Source organism: Pinus tabuliformis, chromosome 5_2 (assembly GCF_031772625.1).
Source record: "Pinus tabuliformis cultivar Carrire ecotype Pingquan chromosome 5_2, CPIR1, whole genome shotgun sequence".
NCBI lineage: Eukaryota > Viridiplantae > Streptophyta > Pinopsida > Pinales > Pinaceae > Pinus > Pinus tabuliformis.
This window is the reverse complement of record NC_142306.1, coordinates 197,727,525-197,748,990: the sequence shown is the minus strand read 5'-3', so window position 1 is coordinate 197,748,990 and position 21,466 is coordinate 197,727,525. Positions and strand designations below refer to the sequence as shown.

General features: G+C 38.7%; 1 pseudogene across 1 annotated transcript in view; it reads left to right on the top strand.

Moving 5' to 3' along the window:
- Positions 1-21,466, top strand: part of LOC149158242 (uncharacterized) — a 162,130-nt pseudogene that overhangs the window by 61,761 nt on the left and 78,903 nt on the right. The window lies entirely within an intron of this gene.

Below are 21,466 nucleotides of genomic sequence, written 5' to 3'. Positions count from 1 at the left end.
TCATTTTTTTGCATGGCACTGGGATCTGATTATCTTGTTCTTGGTTTATCAATAATGCTTGTTTCTGATTTCCTAGGGATTCCAAATGTTTCTGATGCATATCTAGAAACTGATTTTCTTTGGCAAACAATCATTGAACATTTATAAGTTTGGTTCTATGTTGCCTTTATAATATATAAAATTTATGGAGATAAACTGCAAATGTTTTTCAATATCACTACCGGCAGGCTATCAAAGCTACATGTTGCATGGTCTTGAGGAATTTGTCACTTGTAGGAATCAAATGGATTGCACCCATTATCCAATAACTTTCCCTTTATTTAGATGTTTCCTGTTGGAATGTCAGATTATGATCAATATTTTCACATTAAACTGGGATCTGTCTATTTTGTTCACGGTTTATTCATGATGCTTGTTTTTAATTTATTTGGGATTTCATATGTTTATGTTGCATATCTAGAAATTGATTTTCTATGGAAACCAATGATGGAGCAATCATAAATCTGAGTCTATGTCGATTCCTTGAAAAAAAATTGTTTTAATATCACCACTGAAAGCTTTTGGGTCATTTAGATTCAATCTTGTTAGATCTGGTCAGATCCCCAATAAAAACTGTAAAATTTGATCTGGAACCACCATTTCTGGTTGTGTGAGAGTCTGGAAATGTAACACATAATAACCAGGATATTTTCTCTTTTTTATGCCAGTTTCGTAGGGCAACTGCTAGACCCCACATAGCTGGGGTTTCTAGAGTGCACTTCAAAAGTAAAACCATTTTTTTGCTATTATTATATATTTTAGTTGGCTTCTTTCTCATCTGTATTTTTTTTTCTTATATTTTTTTACATTCATACCTTGCTTAGATATATTAGATGCATCAGATACTTTCTTATGGGCTTAATCTTGCATGTTAAGCTTTTGTTTTTTTCAGTTCCTTTTTTTGGACTAGTAAATATTTTAATATTACATGAGGTCCATGCCTAAAGATTTTACAGTTGAGATTTGGAGTATATTCAGGGATGCTTCCCACCCCAATATCCATCCTTTAATACTAAGTTACTAACTGAGAACTTGGAAGACAACCCTACACTTTTTTCTGGTCCACCATCTGTAGAATTTGTTCTACACTTCTCATGGTATCTACAAAGGTTGTCATACAATAAACAATTATTAATAAAACAACACAGTTTTTGGTTTCCTTCCTCAATCATTGGGTTCACTGAATAATCTTTAGAGCTTGAGATCTCTCTTGATTTCCTTACATATTGTCCACCATTAGCATTCTTCAAGGGCTCCATCTTCAACATTCCGATCGTTGTTTTTATAGATTGCACAATGGTCTGAAAATGGTCTTCCAAGGTTCTTATCCTTCACATGAGCCTTGCTCAAACCTTCCCAACATAACAACATTTGCGTTGGATTCCACATAGAATCTTTGGTAGACCAGATGCTTAATCACTTTAAGCTAATTGTTATGAAATGCTATGTTTGCTTAAACGTTGACACCAGAAACCCTGCCAACATCTGCTTCACTTCAAGGCTTATTGCCACACCTTGCAATCAAGACACACACACACACATGTATGTATATATCTGCTTTTCATTGCCCCTCTGGTCATGATAAGCTTTTTTCAATCTCTTCCAATCTTGTATAGTCTCTGACTGGAATTTTTGTATCACCTCTAGAGAGATCCCCTCTAGAGAGATCATTGTCTCCTAATTGCTCAAGCCTCTCATCTCCAGTTTTTTTCCTTGATAACTTATCAGGTCTTTCCTCACCCTTTGCCTCCTTATGTTCTCTATCCCATCTTTTGGGTGTTGAGCTCTACTCCTATTTCTCATCAGTAGGTCTAATCACAAAAAAGATCGTATTGGTTCCATGGACCATAACAGCAAAAGCCCACCTTCATATCTAAAAACCCAAAATCCAAGCCAATGCTCAACATACGTGCCCGCATTCCAAATAGACAACCAAGCAATATGATCCGAGTAACAACTATATGTACACAGAGATCAAAAGTCCAACGAGAAACATAGCTTTCAAGTTGCCCATTTGGGGCATCATTGTAGGAGAGTCAAATGTTCAAAAAGATCAAATCTGTTCATCAACTAAGAAATATCAATCGAAATTAGTTTAAGAAGTTAAAATCCATTTAGGATAAAATAATATATTCTAATATGAATGGATGATTGATAGAGTCACTTGTGATGTTACAAATACCACCTAGTAGTCACAGGTATATGTATCATGGAGACATGACTTTTGGAAACCCTAATAATATGCTTATATTATATATGTTTTTTGATTATGAGTTAATATTATTTCATTGAGAGGTGCATTCTACACCTAATATGGGGTAGATTGTCACAAGTGAGAGTAACCATGATGTCATGTCAACCTTTAACTTAAAAAATATTAAAAAATAATATACTTAATAATAATATTATTGAGTCAACTCACTTTATTGAGTTTATTAAATATATATAAACCAACTTTTAGGTCTTGTTATCCCCAATTCTAGTGGTAAGTATAGGAGAATTTTTTGCTTTGTTTTGAAATTTGATGATCCACATCACAGACAGTGATTCCGATGATGACATTTAACATTTTCCTTAGACAACAACCCACAAATACCTGTCACATCGTGCTTAGCTCACTCATTTGACGATACTGGTGCTTGACACACATGTTGTACACATGTCCACTGCTTCACATTAAGTGTTTATGTTCAATGTATTTGGCATGAAAGCTATGTTACTGGATCCACGGGGTCTCGATGCTGTATATGCGGATCGACATTTTAGATAGGGATCCACCCAGATCTGCATAGGGTCCATCACATAAATGGATCCTTCAAACCCAGAAATGGATGCCACGCTTCTGAAACGGATCTTGTGCCAGCTAACCCTCACATTTATGATCCCAGGCAAATAACATTAAGGTTTTTGGTTTATTTTTAATTCTTAAGGATATTTTCCACCTGTTTGTAGCCCTAAAAAGCAAATATTCTATTTAGATTTTTAGTTGGATTAATTTTGAGTAATCTATAGGCTGTATAATTTTAGTAATCTATAGGCTGTATAATTGTATAAGTCACTGATTAATTACCTATTCGTCCAAAATAGGCCACGTGTCCAAATCCCACGAATCCGACACGGTTCGAATCCTAAAATGGGACACCACGTGTCCTAACAGGACACCATCGAATCCTGGTCGTGTCCCGTTAGGACACCTCGTGTCCCAATTTTGGGATTCGAATCCCAAAAAAGTGAGGGTTTATGAGGTTTATGAGGGTTTATGCAAATATTTGAATTTTGTATGTACTATTCATGCTATAATGTTACTAACTTTGTAAACAATAAAACTAACATCTAGATGAAGATCTATGTTTGAAATCAATGAATTTGTATCATTAATGAGAATTTGTGTAAGAAATATCTAATTTTTAATATATATATTTTAATAAAATAATATATAACGAATCCTACGTGTCCTGTTTCGGGGGGTCAATGTGTCCAAATCCGACACTCGAATCCCTGTATCCTACGAATCCCGAATCCCTGTGTCAGGTGACTTAGCCTACAGGCTATATAGTACGTGATAATGCTAACAAGAAAGGTCTGACACATCCAAAATTTTAATTTTCAATTTTTGACAATGTTAACAGAAAAGGTTTGAGACAATACAGCGATAATATTGTATGGTGTACAAAGGATGGCTATGCCATTAATAATTCAATTAGATCAATCCCATCCACTATCCCATTCAACTCTAGGTGGAGTCCTCTTAGAACAATATGATATACATAGACTATAACATGTTCTCATACAATGTACAATATTCGTTTACCATTGTAACTAGATAAGAACTTTTACATTTTAAGGCAAATTTCAAGGAAGATGACATGCTTATAATGATGTAGAGTTGAAATATTCAAATGATGAGCATGCAGACCCATTTTTGGACAGTTAGACCTAGTCCACATAATCTTATCAATAGAGTGATCATTGATGGGACACTCAATTTTGTGTTTACAGTTATCCTTTTCGTATAAAGCATGATGCATCATGATTTCAGTCTTCAGCTTTATAAATCATCCAATGGTTTGAGTTCTAATGTTGTGATTCATGAATGGTTTTGATTTTTAACTTTGAATATGTTTTTTAAAATTTAAAAGATATTATTGTATTTTTTTATGTGGCATTTTTCCATTGTATCCGGATTCCGGATCTTGACTTTTCAAAAATTAGTTTTATCCAGATCCGAATCCAGATCAACATCTATTTCTATTTTTTGGTAGTTTAACATGAAGGTATCTTGAGTTGAATCAGATAATGACTCATGATGCTTGGAAGTGATGCCTTTTGCCTTGTTTCACCTTGGTGCTTATCGTCGATTTTCTAGTCAAGTGTTGCTACTCTTGGGGAAAAAGCAACACTAGGGGACCTTGATAAGGGTAAATGATCTTGTTACCCCTCATTCTGGCAGGTTATTCGTATGCATATTGATGAGCAGGCAGGTTTGATGACAGGGCAGAACACTTATTGAGGACTTGTCTTCATTCTGATTTTTTGAGCATTTTCACATTTTTTGAGGCAGCTCTGACACCCCAAGGCATTGGTCCCACTCTATGGGGCACTTTTTGGGCTATTTATGCACACATGGGCCTTGTCTACACATGACATGTGGAAGATGCTTGGATGCTCTCCCTTTTCATCATCTGTGATGGCTGACCTATCTCTTCAAGGACAATAACAACTGTAGGGTATCTTGATGATGTGGATGTATCACCTTTTGAATGATCAAAGCTTGAAGAGAGATGATGTGGTACCCACTTTGAAACACTTGTTATTTGGACATTATTTTGATGCATTGTGAAGAATAATGAGCTGAGCTTGAGGCAATGATCCCATGCTTTTGACGTCACTATAGCTGCTGGGTGTCTTATGACCTATTTTATGGCTTGGAGGGTCACTTCCAATCTTCATGGAGCTCCCTTAACACTTAATTAAGACATTATTTTGCAGCGTATGAAGCATTATACCATATTTTTGAGGGGTTGTTTTGGAGGAGCCACTCACTTCTTGGAGTGTTGTTCACCTTTCCATGAGGTTGTTCCACCTTGTGAGACTAGATATTGGACACTTTGTTGACTTGGGAGGCTCTTGCTTTGAAGCTTGGACCACTCTTCTTCAAGGGAACATTGACCATCTACATGTTTTTAGAGCCTTTGGAGGCCAGGCATGGCACCTTGAGGGCACCTTTCACCTCTCTTTGGAGGTGATGACCTCCTTTTTGGGGGATTATTTCATTTTGTGCATTGTACATGTGGCTTGACCACTTATATTTTAATTGTTGCGATAGATTGCTTAGTTGTAATTTTGATTTTCTTAGCCTAAATCTAGGGAAGCACATGAGAAAACATTATTTTATTGTAAACAGAGTTTAGCATCATCTATATAAAGAGATGCACTTCCTCATTTGAAGTAATGGATGGATACTCGAGAGCTCTCTCTTTGTGGAGGTTAATCGATATATCTTTCTTGGAGCATTTATGGTGTTAAGGATTTTTTCTTTGTGGATGAATGTTGTCAACTCTTGAAGCTTTTCCTACTTGGTTTTATTCTGATGCATGAAGATTAATGGTGTAATTTGCAAGTCTTCTACAAGCCTTTCAAGATTGATCCATTGAAGGATAACTTCTTTCTTGGAAGGAAGAAGTTTAGTGGTTGTCGTCATTCTTCCTTTTATTGATTTGCTGAGTATTTGATAACATGCTTTTTCCTTCCTTATGGTTCCTTGGCTAAAGTATTAAGTGGTTTCATCAAGTCATAGCTGATTTTGGATGGTGAAGGTTGTCTTCCATTGAAGCCCCTTCTTGTAGACCTTGAATTCATTATTGATCTTGTTTGGGTAAAGACTTGTCTCAAACCCTAATCCTTTGAGGAAATAATCCAACTTCTTAGAGGGTTTTCTTCCTGACCTCATTTGCCATTTGATTCACCTTTACTCCTTTGCCTTAGTTCGATTTGACATTGATCTTAATGTACTTCCATCACTTCTAAAAACCCTAAAAAACTCCAAATCCTGTTTTAGTAAGGCTATTCTCAACGTCACGTTGTGTTTTATTGCTTGGTCTTAGTAATCCTTGTAGGGATATCACCCTTGAGTTGGAGGAGAGTCGGCCTAAAGGGTAGAGAACAGGTTGCTACGGTGACAGGGGTGACCTTCCTAGATGTTTCCCCTTATATTGTACCTTGTGGATTAGGGCTTTCATCATTGCATGCAATCTAGGTGATAATAGTGCCCATGTCTTTTCATACTATATGTAGTTCGCCTATTCTCCTTTCTATTTTCCTTTCTTTTGGGTTGGTTCTTACATGTACCTCAGAAAGGTTTTTGCTTCATAATCCCATGAGAAGAAAAGGCTTGGATGCTTGAGGTTGATGCAACTATACGAAAAAACTTGAAATAGCATGATATTAATTTTAAAATGCAAAAGAAAAATGAAAGGGATATCAATGATAAATTGAAAGCCAAAGTAAGCTTGAGCTCTACCCCCTCGTTATGAGGCCATTACCGCAAGTCTTATGCAATGAAATGCATAAATAAAGAATGACTAAGTAGTTCGAGACAAAGTGACCACTTAGTAAAAGTGGGAAATAATACCCCCACCCTCACGAGGGTGGGCATATTGGGTAAATTATAATAATATTGTAGTTTCACTTAAATAAACAAAAGTGAAAGTCAAATTTTCTGTGTTCTCTTAGTTTTAGAAATCTAAATGAAATGTTCTAGAGATTCTAGAATATTAGTTAGATAGATTTGATCTAATCTTAGCCATACACGTCATTGTTGAAATAAGGTGGTTGCTAAGATTAAGAAGATTAGTTGCTAAGATATGGGAAATTAGTTGCTAAGATTGAGGAGATTAGTTATTTGTCTTAAAGCATAAATATGACAAGATGGGAGAAACTGAATACACACATTTTGTACATCAAGAAACTCAAGATATCAAAGAGAGACTAGTTGAACAAATTCAAAGCACAGGAGAGGAGCCAAGGTCAAGAATTAGACCAAAGTACTGTCTATAAGGTTGTATGGAATCTGGATTTTATATTGTAGATAATAGATATCTGTATAGTTGTATGAATAGGGTCGAACAATCCTCTACAACAATTCAGGAAGGCATATTCTCATTTGTGCAATAGACTATCTCAGTAAGTGTAGATCCGATTTTGTGTAAACTGTATCACTGTTAGTTTGACAACTTGTGGAGGTTTCCTTGTAAGCTTGGAATCTTTAAATGAAAAGCTGATTTGAAGGGGTAACAATCTGTGGATTGTGTTTATGCTTTTGCTCATTTTCTAGTTATATGTATGATTGTTGCATGTTCAAAGGTATTTATTTTTGTGGTTAAATAACTTCAAATTTGAGCAACATAGGACAATAGTCTCTTAGGGCTTCAAAATTTACATGGTATTAGAGATTGGTTGATTCTAGGATCCAAAGGATTAGAATTTGTGGGTTTGTTTTCTTTTAATTTTTTGGTTTGGGAGTTTGCGCAATAGATCTCAAAGATGGCATCAACGAACCTCAGATTTGAGGACAGATTAGATGGCGCCTCCAATTAGTTATCCTAGAAGATGAGGGTAACCTTACTTTTGGAAGAAAACAACCTTTGGGATATCGTCGAGAATATTGTTACTTCACTGGCAAATCCACAACAGTTGGCAACACATAAGAAAAAGGAAGCCAACGATCTTGGATGTTGTGAAGGATCATTTGATTCCTCACCGATTAGAGGAGAAATCAATGAAGAAGATGTTCGATGCTATGGTTAGCCTCTACCAGAGTGAGATCATAAATAGAAAGATGGTATTGCAGAACAAACTCAGAGCCGCAGAGATGACCAAATCAAACATCATTACCAATTCCCTGATGAAGATCACACAAATTTGTGATCAATTTGCAACAGTTTAGGAAAAGGTGTTAGATGTAGACTTGGTGAACATGGCACTGAATGGATTACCAACTTTATGGGAACCATTTGTCTAGGGTGTTTGTTCTTGTGAAAATCTTCCTAACTTTGAAAGGCTATGGGATGACTACATCCAAGAGGAGACTCGTATGAAGTCAAAGTCTAGCAAGAATGGTGGTGAGAAAAACCCAACCCTATTTTGTGAAAGTTTAAAACAAATAAGGGCAAAGGAAAAGGACCTAGTAAGGGTAAGAGAAAGAGTGAGGAGTCGACCTCACAACCAAGAAAGGACTTAAGTAAAGTCAGTCAGTTCAAACATTATGCATCACAGTGTCTAGACAAGAAAAAGGTCAAAGGGAAGCAACAATAGAATTAGGTAACAGCCTATACAAAAACTTATATGAACGAATTTGTTGCCAATTTTGAGAAAGATTTCTCAATGGTATTTTGGTTCTCTACCAACGGGGTTTTGAGGAATGCATGGTATGTGGATAGTGGAGCCTCACATCATATGACATCAGCTCGACAATTGTTTTATAGTCTAACGAAATAAGACTTAGGAGTACAGGTTGGGCTTGATGATGATGCCAAGTATTAAGAATCAGGAGTTGGTACTATTCCCTTACAAATTGAGTTAGGTAACTCTTGAGACTTTGATGATGTTTTGTTTGTTCCAAGTCTCAAGAAAAAATTGCTTTCAATTTTAGTTAAGGAGGATAAGGGCAATGTAGTATAGTTCAAGAATTGATAGGTCCTTATTAGGCTAGAGGAATCTAGCCTACAAGCAACATGTGATAGGGGTTGGGAAGGAAATTAGTATCGGTTACCAGGTGAACTTGTTTGAGTCCTAGTTCATAATAGTAACGACTTATGTAAGTTACGGCATAAGAGGATGGGGCAACCGCATTATAAAGTTCCACCTATTCTAAGGGATAGTTATAGATCTTCCCGAGTTCAACATTGAGCAATAGGGAGTATGCAAAGGGTGCACTCTTGGGAAGCATGCCCAGGTTGCAAGTGGCAAGAATAGGTTCCTAAAGGGATTCTAGACCGAGTACATGTATGTTTGTGGACCATTGTCAATTGCGTCAATGATTGGGAGCATGCATTATGTTTCCTTTATTGATGACTTTTCTCACGAGACTTGGATCTACTTCTTAAAGACTCTGGATGAGATATTTAGCAGGTTTTAGGAGTTCAAAGCTCTAGTTGAAAACCAAACAAGGAAGAAGATAAAAGTCTTAAGATCAAATAATGGCGGAGAGTATACTTGCAAGAAGTTCAAGGGTTTCTGCAAGGATACGGGGATCAAGAGGGAGCTGACAATTCCATACAATCCACAAGAGAATGGGATTGTAGAGTGGAAGCATCAATCTATCTTAGGGTTTTCTAAGGCCATGATTTGCTGATGTTTCTTTAGGTAGAGGCATGTAACATAACAATCTACATCCAAAGAATCTTTCCTCGTTGAATATTGGGGAGAAGACAATAGAGGAGGCATTCATTGGTGTGAAGCTAGAAGGCATTTTCGCATCTTTGGTTGCCTAGTATATATCCATGTATGTATAGAAACAAGCACCAAGTTGGAGCCCTCTAACATAAGGTGGTTATTGCTAGGCTATAATGAGACTTCAAAGAGCTATAGGGTCTATATTCCAGAGCAAATGAAGATAGTATTAAGCAAAAATGTAAAATTTGAGAAAGACTTTGCATCCGAGATGTCACATGAGCCCTTTCCAATGACAAAGGATGAGGAGTAGGAGGCTTTCAAAGGTTGAGATAGGGTCATCAAAGACATCAACAATTTTTAGTTCAGGACAAAAACCTTTAGGTGAGGAGGAGACATTAGCCCCTTCGATGGTTCACTCAGGGATTGAGGGATGCTCAAGAGTATGTTGAGCCTCGTAGGAGCACATTTAGGGAGAGAAGGCCTTATAAGAATTTTTCTTCTTACATGGAATTGATGGGTAGCGTCATTGATTCCAAGCCTTCTAATTTTCAAGAGGCTACAAACTAGCCAATATGGTGGGATTCAATGGTTGACGAGTACACCTCCATCATGAAAAATGATGTTTGGGACACAATGCCAAGACCATAGGGGATATCAGTTGTGAGTTCTAGGTGGCTCTACAAGATGAAACATGTTGCAAATGCTAGGATGAAGAAGTTCAAAGCAAGCTTTCTAGCAAGAGGGTTCTCTTAGAAAGAGGGAGTGGACTATGAAGAGACTTCTGCTCTAGTTGCCAAGTATTCTTCCATTACAGTAGTTATGTTTTTCTTTTCAATCATGGGATGGGGAATACATTAGATGGATCTAAAGACAACTTTCCTTAATGTTATTACTGATGAAGAGGTCTACATAGAGCAATGAGTTTTGAGATAGGACTCCCATATTTGTAGGCTCAAGAAAGCCCTGTATGGACTCAAACAAGCATCAAGAGCATGGTATTCCAGGATTGATGGATATTTGCTTAGTATGGGCTTCACCAAAGTTGAAGTAAATCCTAACTTTTCTTATATGCTTATTGGGAGTGATCTACTTGTTTTGGTGCTATATGTAGATGATTTGTTTTTGATAGGTGTAGAAAAGCTCATTGTAGGGTGCAAAGTAGATATGGTAGCTAAGTTCAAGATGGAGGACATTAGCGTGATGCATTACTTCTTGGGTTTGGAGGTTTGGTATAAACTAGGGGAGATATTCGTAGGGTAGGATAAGTATGTAGTTGAGATCCAGAAGAGCTTTTGGATGGAAAATTGCAAACCTATGGCTACACCCTTGATCACTAATCTAAAGAAGGTAACAATTTCAGATTCAGAGCTACTAGATCCCATGTTGTACAAGTAGCTAATAAGTTCCTTGATGTATTTGGTCAACATTAGACTAGATATATGTTTTGTAGTGAACACCTTGAGTTATTTCATGGTGAAGTTGAGGCAAGAACATTGGGTAGTAGCAAAATATGTGCTAAGGTATTTGAGGGGCATAGTGGAGTATGATTTGCGATATCTTGGAGATGGTGATGTGAAGTTGTAGGGGTATACATGTTTATATTGGGTAGTCAATGCAATAGATAGGAAGAACACTTTAGGGTGTTGTTTTAGTTCGAAATCAACAATGAAATCTTGGTTTAGTAAGAAACAAATTTCAGGATTTAGAAACCAAAAGTGAAACCTACATGAGAAAAATAATAAAATTAGTACAACTCCTACCAAGTATGAAATATTTGTATCTATATATATTTATTATCTTTTTTCATGAAACCAAATTCTATGAGAATACATTCACTAAAAAATGAAATCCATAAAACATGAGTTTGCATTAAGAAAAGTCATTAGAACTAATGTTGATGGTAGATGAATTAAGGAAGGAAAAATCAATTGCAAATAATAGAAACTCCCATTAAGTCACATGTTGTTGCTTAAATATATTATAGCGAGTACAATGAGTTATGATGCTATTTGCCTTTACAAGTTACTTGTAGTTTGATTTGATCTAGTGTTGGATCAGTGTTTTAAAAACCGGCCGTTTCGAAACCGAAACGGCCGAGTTGATCCGAGTTGCAGCTGGAGGGAGTGACCCGGCCTTGGAAACGGTCCGGTTGGCCGAGTCACCCATGACTCGGCCGAGTCATGGGTGACTCGGCCAACTCGGCCGGTTCCGATATGACTCGGCCGAGTCACAAGGGAACGGCCAGGCACACGTAAACCGCATTAAAATATTCATTTTTTGGGATTTTTGAATTGTTTAATGATTGTTATGGATCCCAAACTGTTATAATAATATGCTAAATGTTTTTTGGGGTCCATTTCCCCCTCCCAAACCCTATTTAACACACCCAAATGCTCTCATTCACTCACAACAGTCTTATGCATTTGAGTGAGAGTCTTCTTTGAGAATTAGTGAGCAGTTCTTGAGCTTGTTTTGGAGTAGCAGTGAGGAGTCTTGGAGGAGCATTATAGCTGGAGTGAGGAGCTTCTTGGGCAGCCATTTGGAGCAGCATTGAGGAGCTGATTCTTGGAGCAAGCTTGAGGAGGCAGTTTGTGCCTAGAGGTATTTTTTTCCACCTCTATAAATCTGTTTTTGCTTAGTAAATTTTAGGTGCATATCAAGAAAGCTTAGAGAGTGTTTTTTGTCAAATAAATGAACATTGAATCAATGTTTTTTTTTTTTTTTCATTTTCAGATTGTTTTCCTAGTCAAAAAATGGCACCTAGAGCAAGAGATCCTGCTTGGGCATATGTTGAAATGGTTGATAGTCAAATGCATTGCAAATTTTGCCATAGGAAAATTAAGGAAGGTCCTGGGGGCATTAATAGGCTGAAACAACACTTGGCAGGGATTAGAGGCCAAATTACCCCATGTACCTCACCAGAAATTGGGGAGATTAGAAAGAATTTATTGGCAAGCTTTGAGAAATTTAAAGAAGATAAGGCTAGGCAAAAAGAGATACAGGCTGAAATTGGGAGGAAGAGGGAGATACAAAAAATGATGGCTACCAACCCCCACTATGATTTTGAGGGTTCTTCCTCTATCCCTCAAACTGAGGCATCCAACCCTTTCCGATATGTTCCTCCCTCTTTTGGTTCTGTTCAAGATAAGGGAAAGGGTAGAATGAATTTGAAAAAGGGTGATGTGACTATCAAAAGTTATTTCACTCCCTCCTCTCCATCAGATGCACATGGTCCTGAAGTTAGTAAAGGTCAAATTCAGCCCACTTTAGATGACCATTGGAAGAAAGAATTGAGGGAGACTGCTTGTGAGTACATAGCTAGATGGTAATATGATGCTGATATCCCCTTTAATGCTGCTCGTTCACCATATTATGAGCCTATGTTTGATGCCATACATGTTGCTGGAAAAGGCTTCAAAGGCCCTACTATGCATGAGCTAAGGGGGTTTCGTTTGCAGAAAGAAATTCAATCCATTAATGAGTATTTGCAAGAGTTCAGGGACTCATGGGCAAGAACAGGGTGTACCATCATGTCAGATGGATGGACTAATCAAAGAAACCGTACCATCATAAACTTTCTTGTCTTCTGCCCACAGGGAACCATGTTTTTAAAATCAGTTGATGCATCTGATAAGGTAAAAGATGGCCACTTGTTGTTTCAGCTATTGGATCAGGTTGTTCAGGAGGTGGGGGTGGCTAATGTTGTTCAAATCATCACAGATAATGCCTCTAACTATTTTCTTGGTGGTAAACTGTTAGAGGAAAAACACAAGACCATCTTTTGGACCCCATGCGCTGCACATTGCATAGACCTCATGCTTGAGGATATTGGAAAATTAGATTGGGTCAAAAACATTGTAGATCATGCCAAAAGCATAACAAAATTTATCTACAACCATACACTGGTTTTGAGTCTCATGAGGAAACACACTGGAGGCAAGGATATTATTAGGCTTGCCATCACTAGATTTGCTACACATTTTTTGACATTGCAATCTATGCTTTCCCAACATAGAAATTTGCAAAAGATGTTTTCTAGTGATGAATGGAATCAAAGCAATTGGTCTAACAAACCAGAAGGCAAAGAATTGAAAAGGAAAGTCCATGAAGAAACTTTTTGGAGAAAGGCAGCAGAGATTGTGAAGCTTGCTGAGCCACTAGTTAAGGTGTTGCGGTTGGTGGATGGGGAAAGGTTGGCTATGGGCTTCATTTATGAGGCTATGGATCAAGCAAAGGAGCAAATAAAGACAGCATACAAGGATAGAGTGGCAAAGTATGGGCCCATTTGGGCAATCATTTATGAAAGATGGAACAATCAACTCCATCGCCCTATACATGCAGCTGGGTATTTTTTGAACCCACGGTATCATTATAAAACTAAGGAGTCAGGAGCTTTGAGGGGGGAGGTCAGAGATGGACTGGTTGATTGCATTGAACGCATGATCCCATTGGAGTCTGATCAGTTGGAGATACATCGACAGGTCACATCCTTCAGCAATGCATTAGGTACCTTTGGGAAGAACCTAGCAAAGATTGCAAGAGAAGCAGATGAGCCAGGTAAACAAAAATTTCAATTTTCAATTTCTTAATGGTTTTACTTTTTTTATTAAAGTTTGTTAAATCATTTATAATTTGAAAGTTAGATATAATTTGTAATTTTGTTGAGCTTCAGCCTTCATCTAACTCATAATTCATTACACTCCTATGTTTTTTGCAGCACAATGGTGGGAGGCCTTTGGTGGCCAGTGCCCTGAATTGCAAAGGTTTGCAATTCGTATTTTGAGTCAAACTTGCAGTGCATCTGGGTGTGAGCGCAATTGGTCTGTCTTTGAGAGGATTCACACAAAGAAGAGAAACCGTTTGGATCAAAAACGGTTGAATGATCTAGTTTATGTCCAATACAACCTTCGGCTCAGACGAAACCAATTGCTGAACAAAAGACCTGATTCAGATCCCATTGTGTTGGAAGACATTGATCCAACATCAGATTGGGTAGTGGAGAGTCGTCCACCAGAGTTTGATCCTGATGAGGATCTTGATGTAGATATAGATATGGAGACATCAGTTGAACTTGAACATGTTGTTCAACTTCAGCCTGTTCAGTTGAATGCAGATCCCAATCCACCAGCCTCAGTCTCACAGCCAGCAAGGACTCTAGTTGTAGGTGCTTCCTCTGCTTAGCCACAACAGAAGCGCAGCCGCATATCTACTCTATCTCAGCTTGCATCTGCTGCACAGCCTGCTAGTGGTACTGGTACCACTTCTACAGTTGCAGTTGGAGACGATGATGATGAGGAGGAGCCATGGGGCCCCTGTTCTGACTCTGATGATGAGGAGGAGCCATGGGGCCCCTTGTCTGACTTTGATGATGATGATCCAGAGATTGGTCGAGATGATCTTGGCTCCTCTGGCAGTAGCTACTAGCCAGTAGTAGTGTAGCTGCTAGCAGTGCTGCAGTAGTACTAGTATTGGAGTCTGGTCACCATCACAGTTTAATTTTGTTGTAGAGGCCATTTCTAGCCTCCTTGGTTATTTGTATTTTGTTTTTAGTCTTTGATCATGTATGACAGTTGACTATGTATTGCCATTGGGTACCATTTTGATATAGTGGATTGGTTCATGAGCCTACTTTGATCATATGTTGTCTTCCATCTATATTATAATGCTGTGTGTTTGGATTCTGGAAACATGAATGAAAATCTTTAAAATTATGTTTAAAATATTTAAAATTATGTTTTTTAATAAAAAAAATAAATATTTAATGTATTTTTTACAACGACCGAGTCATTGAAATCGAGCCGGCCGAGTCATTACCGTTTCGGAGTCGGAGTCGGAGTCAAAGTCTTAAAACATTGGTTAGAAGGTGGGCTTCTAATCAAAAGGTACTTTATTCATTATGCAATCGGGCACTTATGCTTGTTTGTATCTAGGCATTTTGACATGGATTATGGGGCAACTTGGAAGAAAGAAGTTTCTTGGTCGTATTCTTGTTCCCTCACCTTAAATGGGGGGGGGGGTTAATTTTGAATCCTACTCAAGTGGGACCTCCCCTAATGGCCCATGGATTTAGGAAGGGGTGCTACTTGGGAAGCCATAATCGAGATAACGTAGCCCCATCTACCCCTATTCCATACCTACTACTTTCCATCTTACATTACAAGCCCTTACTCCACCTCGCTTCCTCGGGTCAACTGACTATTGATTCATTGGTATTTTGCATACACACATCCTCATACCTTGGGTAGGGCTTGGAAATGTACCTTGGGAGGTTGATGTAGCTAAAAGAAAAAGAAAGAGCATATGATGACCAGAAGAAAAATAAAAGAAAAATTAAAATGTAAAAGATGGCTGAGACATACAAATTAGCACGTGGGAAAAAGGCAAGCATGAGATCTACCTCTATAAGATGGCTATCACCTGGTTCTTAGGCGGCTAGGCTTATGTTGCCTTATGTAATAGTAGACAAGGAACCCTTGCATATCCCAACCCTTGATGGGCGATCAACTGCCCCATTCTAAAGGGGCTAATAATTGTTATACGTCATACAAAGCAATCTCTAATTCCTTGAGCTACGATTAGTGATACAAGGAAAATTCAAGAAAATGTAAAAGGCAATATAGAGGGGTGGAAAAACAAAGGCTGAGGTAATTGATGCATCCACGATTGCTTCCTCCTCACATCTATAAACCCAGGATGAGGTATCCCATCATAACTGGTCCTTTTGACTATGGCACTTGGCCATGGAGTTCTTTCCCCTTCCGTTCCATCACTATTCACATGGCACCTATCGATTGAAGGGTGGACCAAGGACATTTCACTACCATTTGGGGTTGGGGAACACCTAATAGGGTCATCTATTAACCACTCCTACCTAGGGTGGTAACACCATTACCTGACTAAGGCCCCAATTTTGGAAGAGGAGCCACATATGAAGTGTTATTATGCACATTTATTTCAAGCTTGGTTCACTTAGATGCAATAATGATTAATGTATCTGATGATGAAAGTAGTAGCACTGGATATTGTGTGTGAGTAGCAGGCAGTGTTTTAAAAACCGGCCGTTTCGAAATCAAAACGACCGAGTTGATCCGAGTTGCAGCTGGAGGGAGTGACCCGGCCTTGGAAACGGTCCGGTTGGCCGAGTCACCCATGACTCGGCCAACCCGGCCGGTTCCGATATGACTCGGCCGAGTCACAAGGGAACGGCCAGGCACACGTAAACCGCATTAAAATATTCATTTTTTTGGGATTTTTGAATTTTTTAATGATTGTTATGGATCCCAAACTGTTATAATAATATGCTAAATGTTTTTTGGGGTCCATTTCCCCCTCCCAAACCCTATTTAACACACCCAAATGCTCTCATTCACTCACAACAGTCTTATGCATTTGAGTGAGAGTCTTCTTTGAGAATTAGTGAGCAGTTCTTGAGCTTGTTTTGGAGCAGCAGTGAGGAGTCTTGGAGGAGCATTGTAGCTGGAGTGAGGAGCTTCTTGGGCAGCCATTTGGAGCAGCATTGAGGAGCTGATTCTTGGAGCAAGCTTGAGGAGGCAGTTTGTGCCTGGAGGTATTTTTTTCCACCTCTATAAATCTGTTTTTGCTTAGTAAATTTTAGGTGCATATCAAGAAAGCTTAGAGAGTGTTTTTTGTCAAATAAATGAACATGGAATCAATGTTTTTTTTTTTTTTTTTTCATTTTCAGATTGTTTTCCTAGTCAAAAAATGGCACCTAGAGCAAGAGATCCTGCTTGGGCATATGTTGAAATGGTTGATAGTCAAATGCATTGCAAATTTTGCCATAGGAAAATTAAGGAAGGTCCTGGGGGCATTAATAGGCTGAAACAACACTTGGCAGGGATTAGAGGCCAAATTACCCCATGTACCTCACCAGAAATTGGGGAGATTAGAAAGAATTTGTTGGCAAGCTTTGAGAAATTTAAAGAAGATAAGGCTAGGCAAAAAGAGATACAGGCTGAAATTGGGAGGAAGAGGGAGATACAAAAAATGATGGCTACCAACCCCCACTATGATTTTGAGGGTTCTTCCTCTATCCCTCAAACTGAGGCATCCAACCCTTTCCGATATGTTCCTCCCTCTTTTGGTTCTGTTCAAGATAAGGGAAAGGGTAGAATGAATTTGAAAAAGGGTGATGTGACTATCAAAAGTTATTTCACTCCCTCCTCTCCATCAGATGCACATGGTCCTGAAGTTAGTAAAGGTCAAATTCAGCCCACTTTAGATGACCATTGGAAGAAAGAATTGAGGGAGACTGCTTGTGAGTACATAGCTAGATGGTGGTATGATGCTGATATCCCCTTTAATGCTGCTCGTTCACCATATTATGAGCCTATGTTTGATGCCATACATGCTGCTGGAAAAGGCTTCAAAGGCCCTACTATGCATGAGCTAAGGGGGTTTCGTTTGCAGAAAGAAATTCAATCCATTAATGAGTATTTGCAAGAGTTCAGGGACTCATGGGCAAGAACACGGTGTACCATCATGTCAGATGGATGGACTGATCAAAGAAACCGTACCATCATAAACTTTCTTGTCTTCTGCCCACAGGGAACCATGTTTTTAAAATCAGTTGATGCATCTGATAAGGTAAAAGATGGCCACTTGTTGTTTCAGCTATTGGATCAGGTTGTTCAGGAGGTGGGGGTGGCTAATGTTGTTCAAATCATCACAGATAATGCCTCTAACTATGTTCTTGCTGGTAAACTGTTAGAGGAAAAACACAAGACCATCTTTTGGACCCCATGCGCTGCACATTGCATAGACCTCATGCTTGAGGATATTGGAAAATTAGATTGGGTCAAAAGATCATGCCAAAAGCATAACAAAATTTATCTACAATCATACACTGGTTTTGAGTCTCATGAGGAAACACACTGGAGGCAAGGATATTATTAGGCCTGCCATCACTAGATTTGCTACACATTTTTTGACATTGCAATCTATGCTTTCCCAACATAGAAACTTGCAAAAGATGTTTTCCAGTGATGAATGGAATCAAAGCAATTGGTCTAACAAACCAGAAGGCAAAGAATTGAAAAGGAAAGTCCATGAAGAAACTTTTTGGAGAAAGGCAGCAGAGATTGTGAAGCTTGCTGAGCCACTAGTTAAGGTGTTGCGGTTGGTGGATGGGGAAAGGTTGGCTATGGGCTTCATTTATGAGGCTATGGATCAAGCAAAGGAGCAAATAAAGACAACATACAAGGATAGAGTGGCAAAGTATGGGCCCATTTGGGCAATCATTTATGAAAGATGGAACAATCAACTCCATCGCCCTATACATGCAGCTGGGTATTTTTTGAACCCACGGTATCATTATAAAGCTAAGGAGTCAGGAGCTTTGAGGGGGGAGGTCAGAGATGGACTGGTTGATTGCATTGAACGCATGATCCCATTGGAGTCTGATCAGTTGGAGATACATCGACAGGTCACATCCTTCAGCAATGCATCAGGTACCTTGGGAAGAACCTAGCAAAGATTGCAAGAGAAGCAGATGAGCCAGGTAAACAAAAATTTCAATTTTCAATTTCTTAATGGTTTTACTTTTTTTATTAAAGTTTGTTAAATCATTTATAATTTGAAAGTTAGATATAATTTGTAATTTTGTTGAGCTTCAGCCTTCATCTAACTCATAATTCATTACACTCCTATGTTTTTTGCAGCACAATGGTGGGAGGCCTTTGGTGGCCAATGCCCTGAATTGCAAAGGTTTGCAATTCGTATTTTGAGTCAAACTTGCAGTGCATCTGGGTGTGAGCGCAATTGGTCTGTCTTTGAGAGGATTCACACAAAGAAGAGAAACCGTTTGGATCAAAAACGGTTGAATGATCTAGTTTATGTCCAATACAACCTTCGGCTCAGACGAAACCAATTGCTGAACAAAAGACCTGATTCAGATCCCATTGTGTTGGAAGACATTGATCCAACATCAGATTGGGTAGTGGAGAGTCGTTCACCAGAGTTTGATCCTGATGAGGATCTTGATGTAGATATAGATATGGAGACATCAGTTGAACTTGAACATGTTGTTCAACTTCAGCCTGTTCAGTTGAATGCAGATCCCAATCCACCAGCCTCAGTCTCACAGCCAGCAAGGACTCCAGTTGTAGGTGCTTCCTCTGCTCAGCCACGACAGAAGCGCAGCCACATATCTACTCTATCTCAGCTTGCATCTGCTGCACAGCCTGTTAGTGGTACTGGTACCACTTCTACAGTTGCAGTTGGAGACGATGATGATGAGGAGGAGCCATGGGGCCCCTTGTCTGACTCTGATGATGATGATCCAGAGATTGGTCGAGATGATCTTGGCTCCTCTGGCAGTAGCTACTAGCCAGTAGTAGTGTAGCTGCTAGCAGTGCTGCAGTAGTACTAGTATTGGAGTCTGGTCACCATCACAGTTTACTTTTGTTGTAGAGGCCATTTCTAGCCTCCTTGGTTATTTGTATTTTGTTTTGAGTCTTTGATCATGTATGACAGTTGACTATGTATTGCCATTGGGTACCATTTTGATATAGTGGATTGGTTCATGAGCCTACTTTGATCATATGTTGTCTTCCATCTATATTATAATGCTGTGTGTTTGGATTCTGGAAACATGAATGAAAATCTTTAAAATTATGTTTAAAATATTTAAAATTATGTTTTTTAATAAAAAAAATAAATATTTAATGTATTTTTTACAACGACCGAGTCATTGAAATCGAGCCGGCCGAGTCATTACCGTTTCGGAGTCGGAGTCGGAGTCGATCCTCCGCCGAGTCGGAGTCGGAGTCGATCCTCGGCCGAGTCGGAGTCGGAGTCGGAGTCGATCCTCGGCCGAGTCGGAGTCGGAGTCGGAGTCTTAAAACATTGGTTGCAGGTGGTTCCATCTATGGGATTGGGCAACTTAACTAGGGTCCAGGTTCTCTAGAGGGACATATTGACACCCATAGGTGACGCATTGAGAGCGATGGGACTCCAAAACATTATAGAGCATCATTAATAACCATGGGCACCTTATTATTCATGGGATGATGCATCTGGAACAATATGCCTCCAACCGACTTAACAATATATACATGGTGTAGTAGTTGAATCCAGGGTCCAGATGAGGTTTATCTGATGCCTTGTGACATGGGAGGGCTAACAGCATATTCACTACCCCTCAACGTTGGAGCAGAGACATTTTATCACTTGGAGACCCATGAGACTCAATTTTGTGCCCCAAACCCACATTTGGGGTCCTTGGGATGATTTCCATCGAGATACAAAGGCGAACCCCTAGATCTTGATTAAGAGGCTTTCTACACTTGTCATGGCACCAAAGGACCTCAATTTCAGCCGTCTAGAAGCCACGCAACATGATGTCAACGTTTTAGCCTAAGTCACATGGTTCCCGTTTGGCAATAATTAGGTTCGGTTTGAGTTTGAATTTTTTAATGAGATTTGGATGAGGTTCACCATTAGGTTCGTCTATATACATTTTCTATATATATATACATATATTGACTTTAAACTGAAATATAGGATAAACTACTAAGAAATCAACATCAATAAATATAAAAAATGTTATCACGGACATGGAAACTGCAAGGATAGATTGCAAGCTTGAGTTGTGACGTGAGGTTATGAGTTTTGATCTATGGACTTGGTCAATGGCTATGAGGTTTGTCAAATCTCAATTTTTTTTTAAGGCTCACCAAGATTCGAACCTCAAGGTTGAAGTTCGACAAACCTTGTGACATAGATTTTAGTTAGCATTCGTGAAGATAAAACTAAATTTGAAGAAGTTGCTAGGTCGGCTTATGACCTAAGCCATTACTTGCACATTATTTTATTATTAGAAGGGCTTGTAGGCTAAATAGGATATGATAGAGCACATATATATTAGAGATATCTCATTTGATCTCTCATCATCATCACAGTTGGAATTTCGGCCTCCTTGAGGAACTCACACTTGCTCTTTTGTGGACTATATTGGATCTTGGATGCATTTTGATATTTGGAGCTGATTTTTGGATATTATTTGGATTAATGGGTG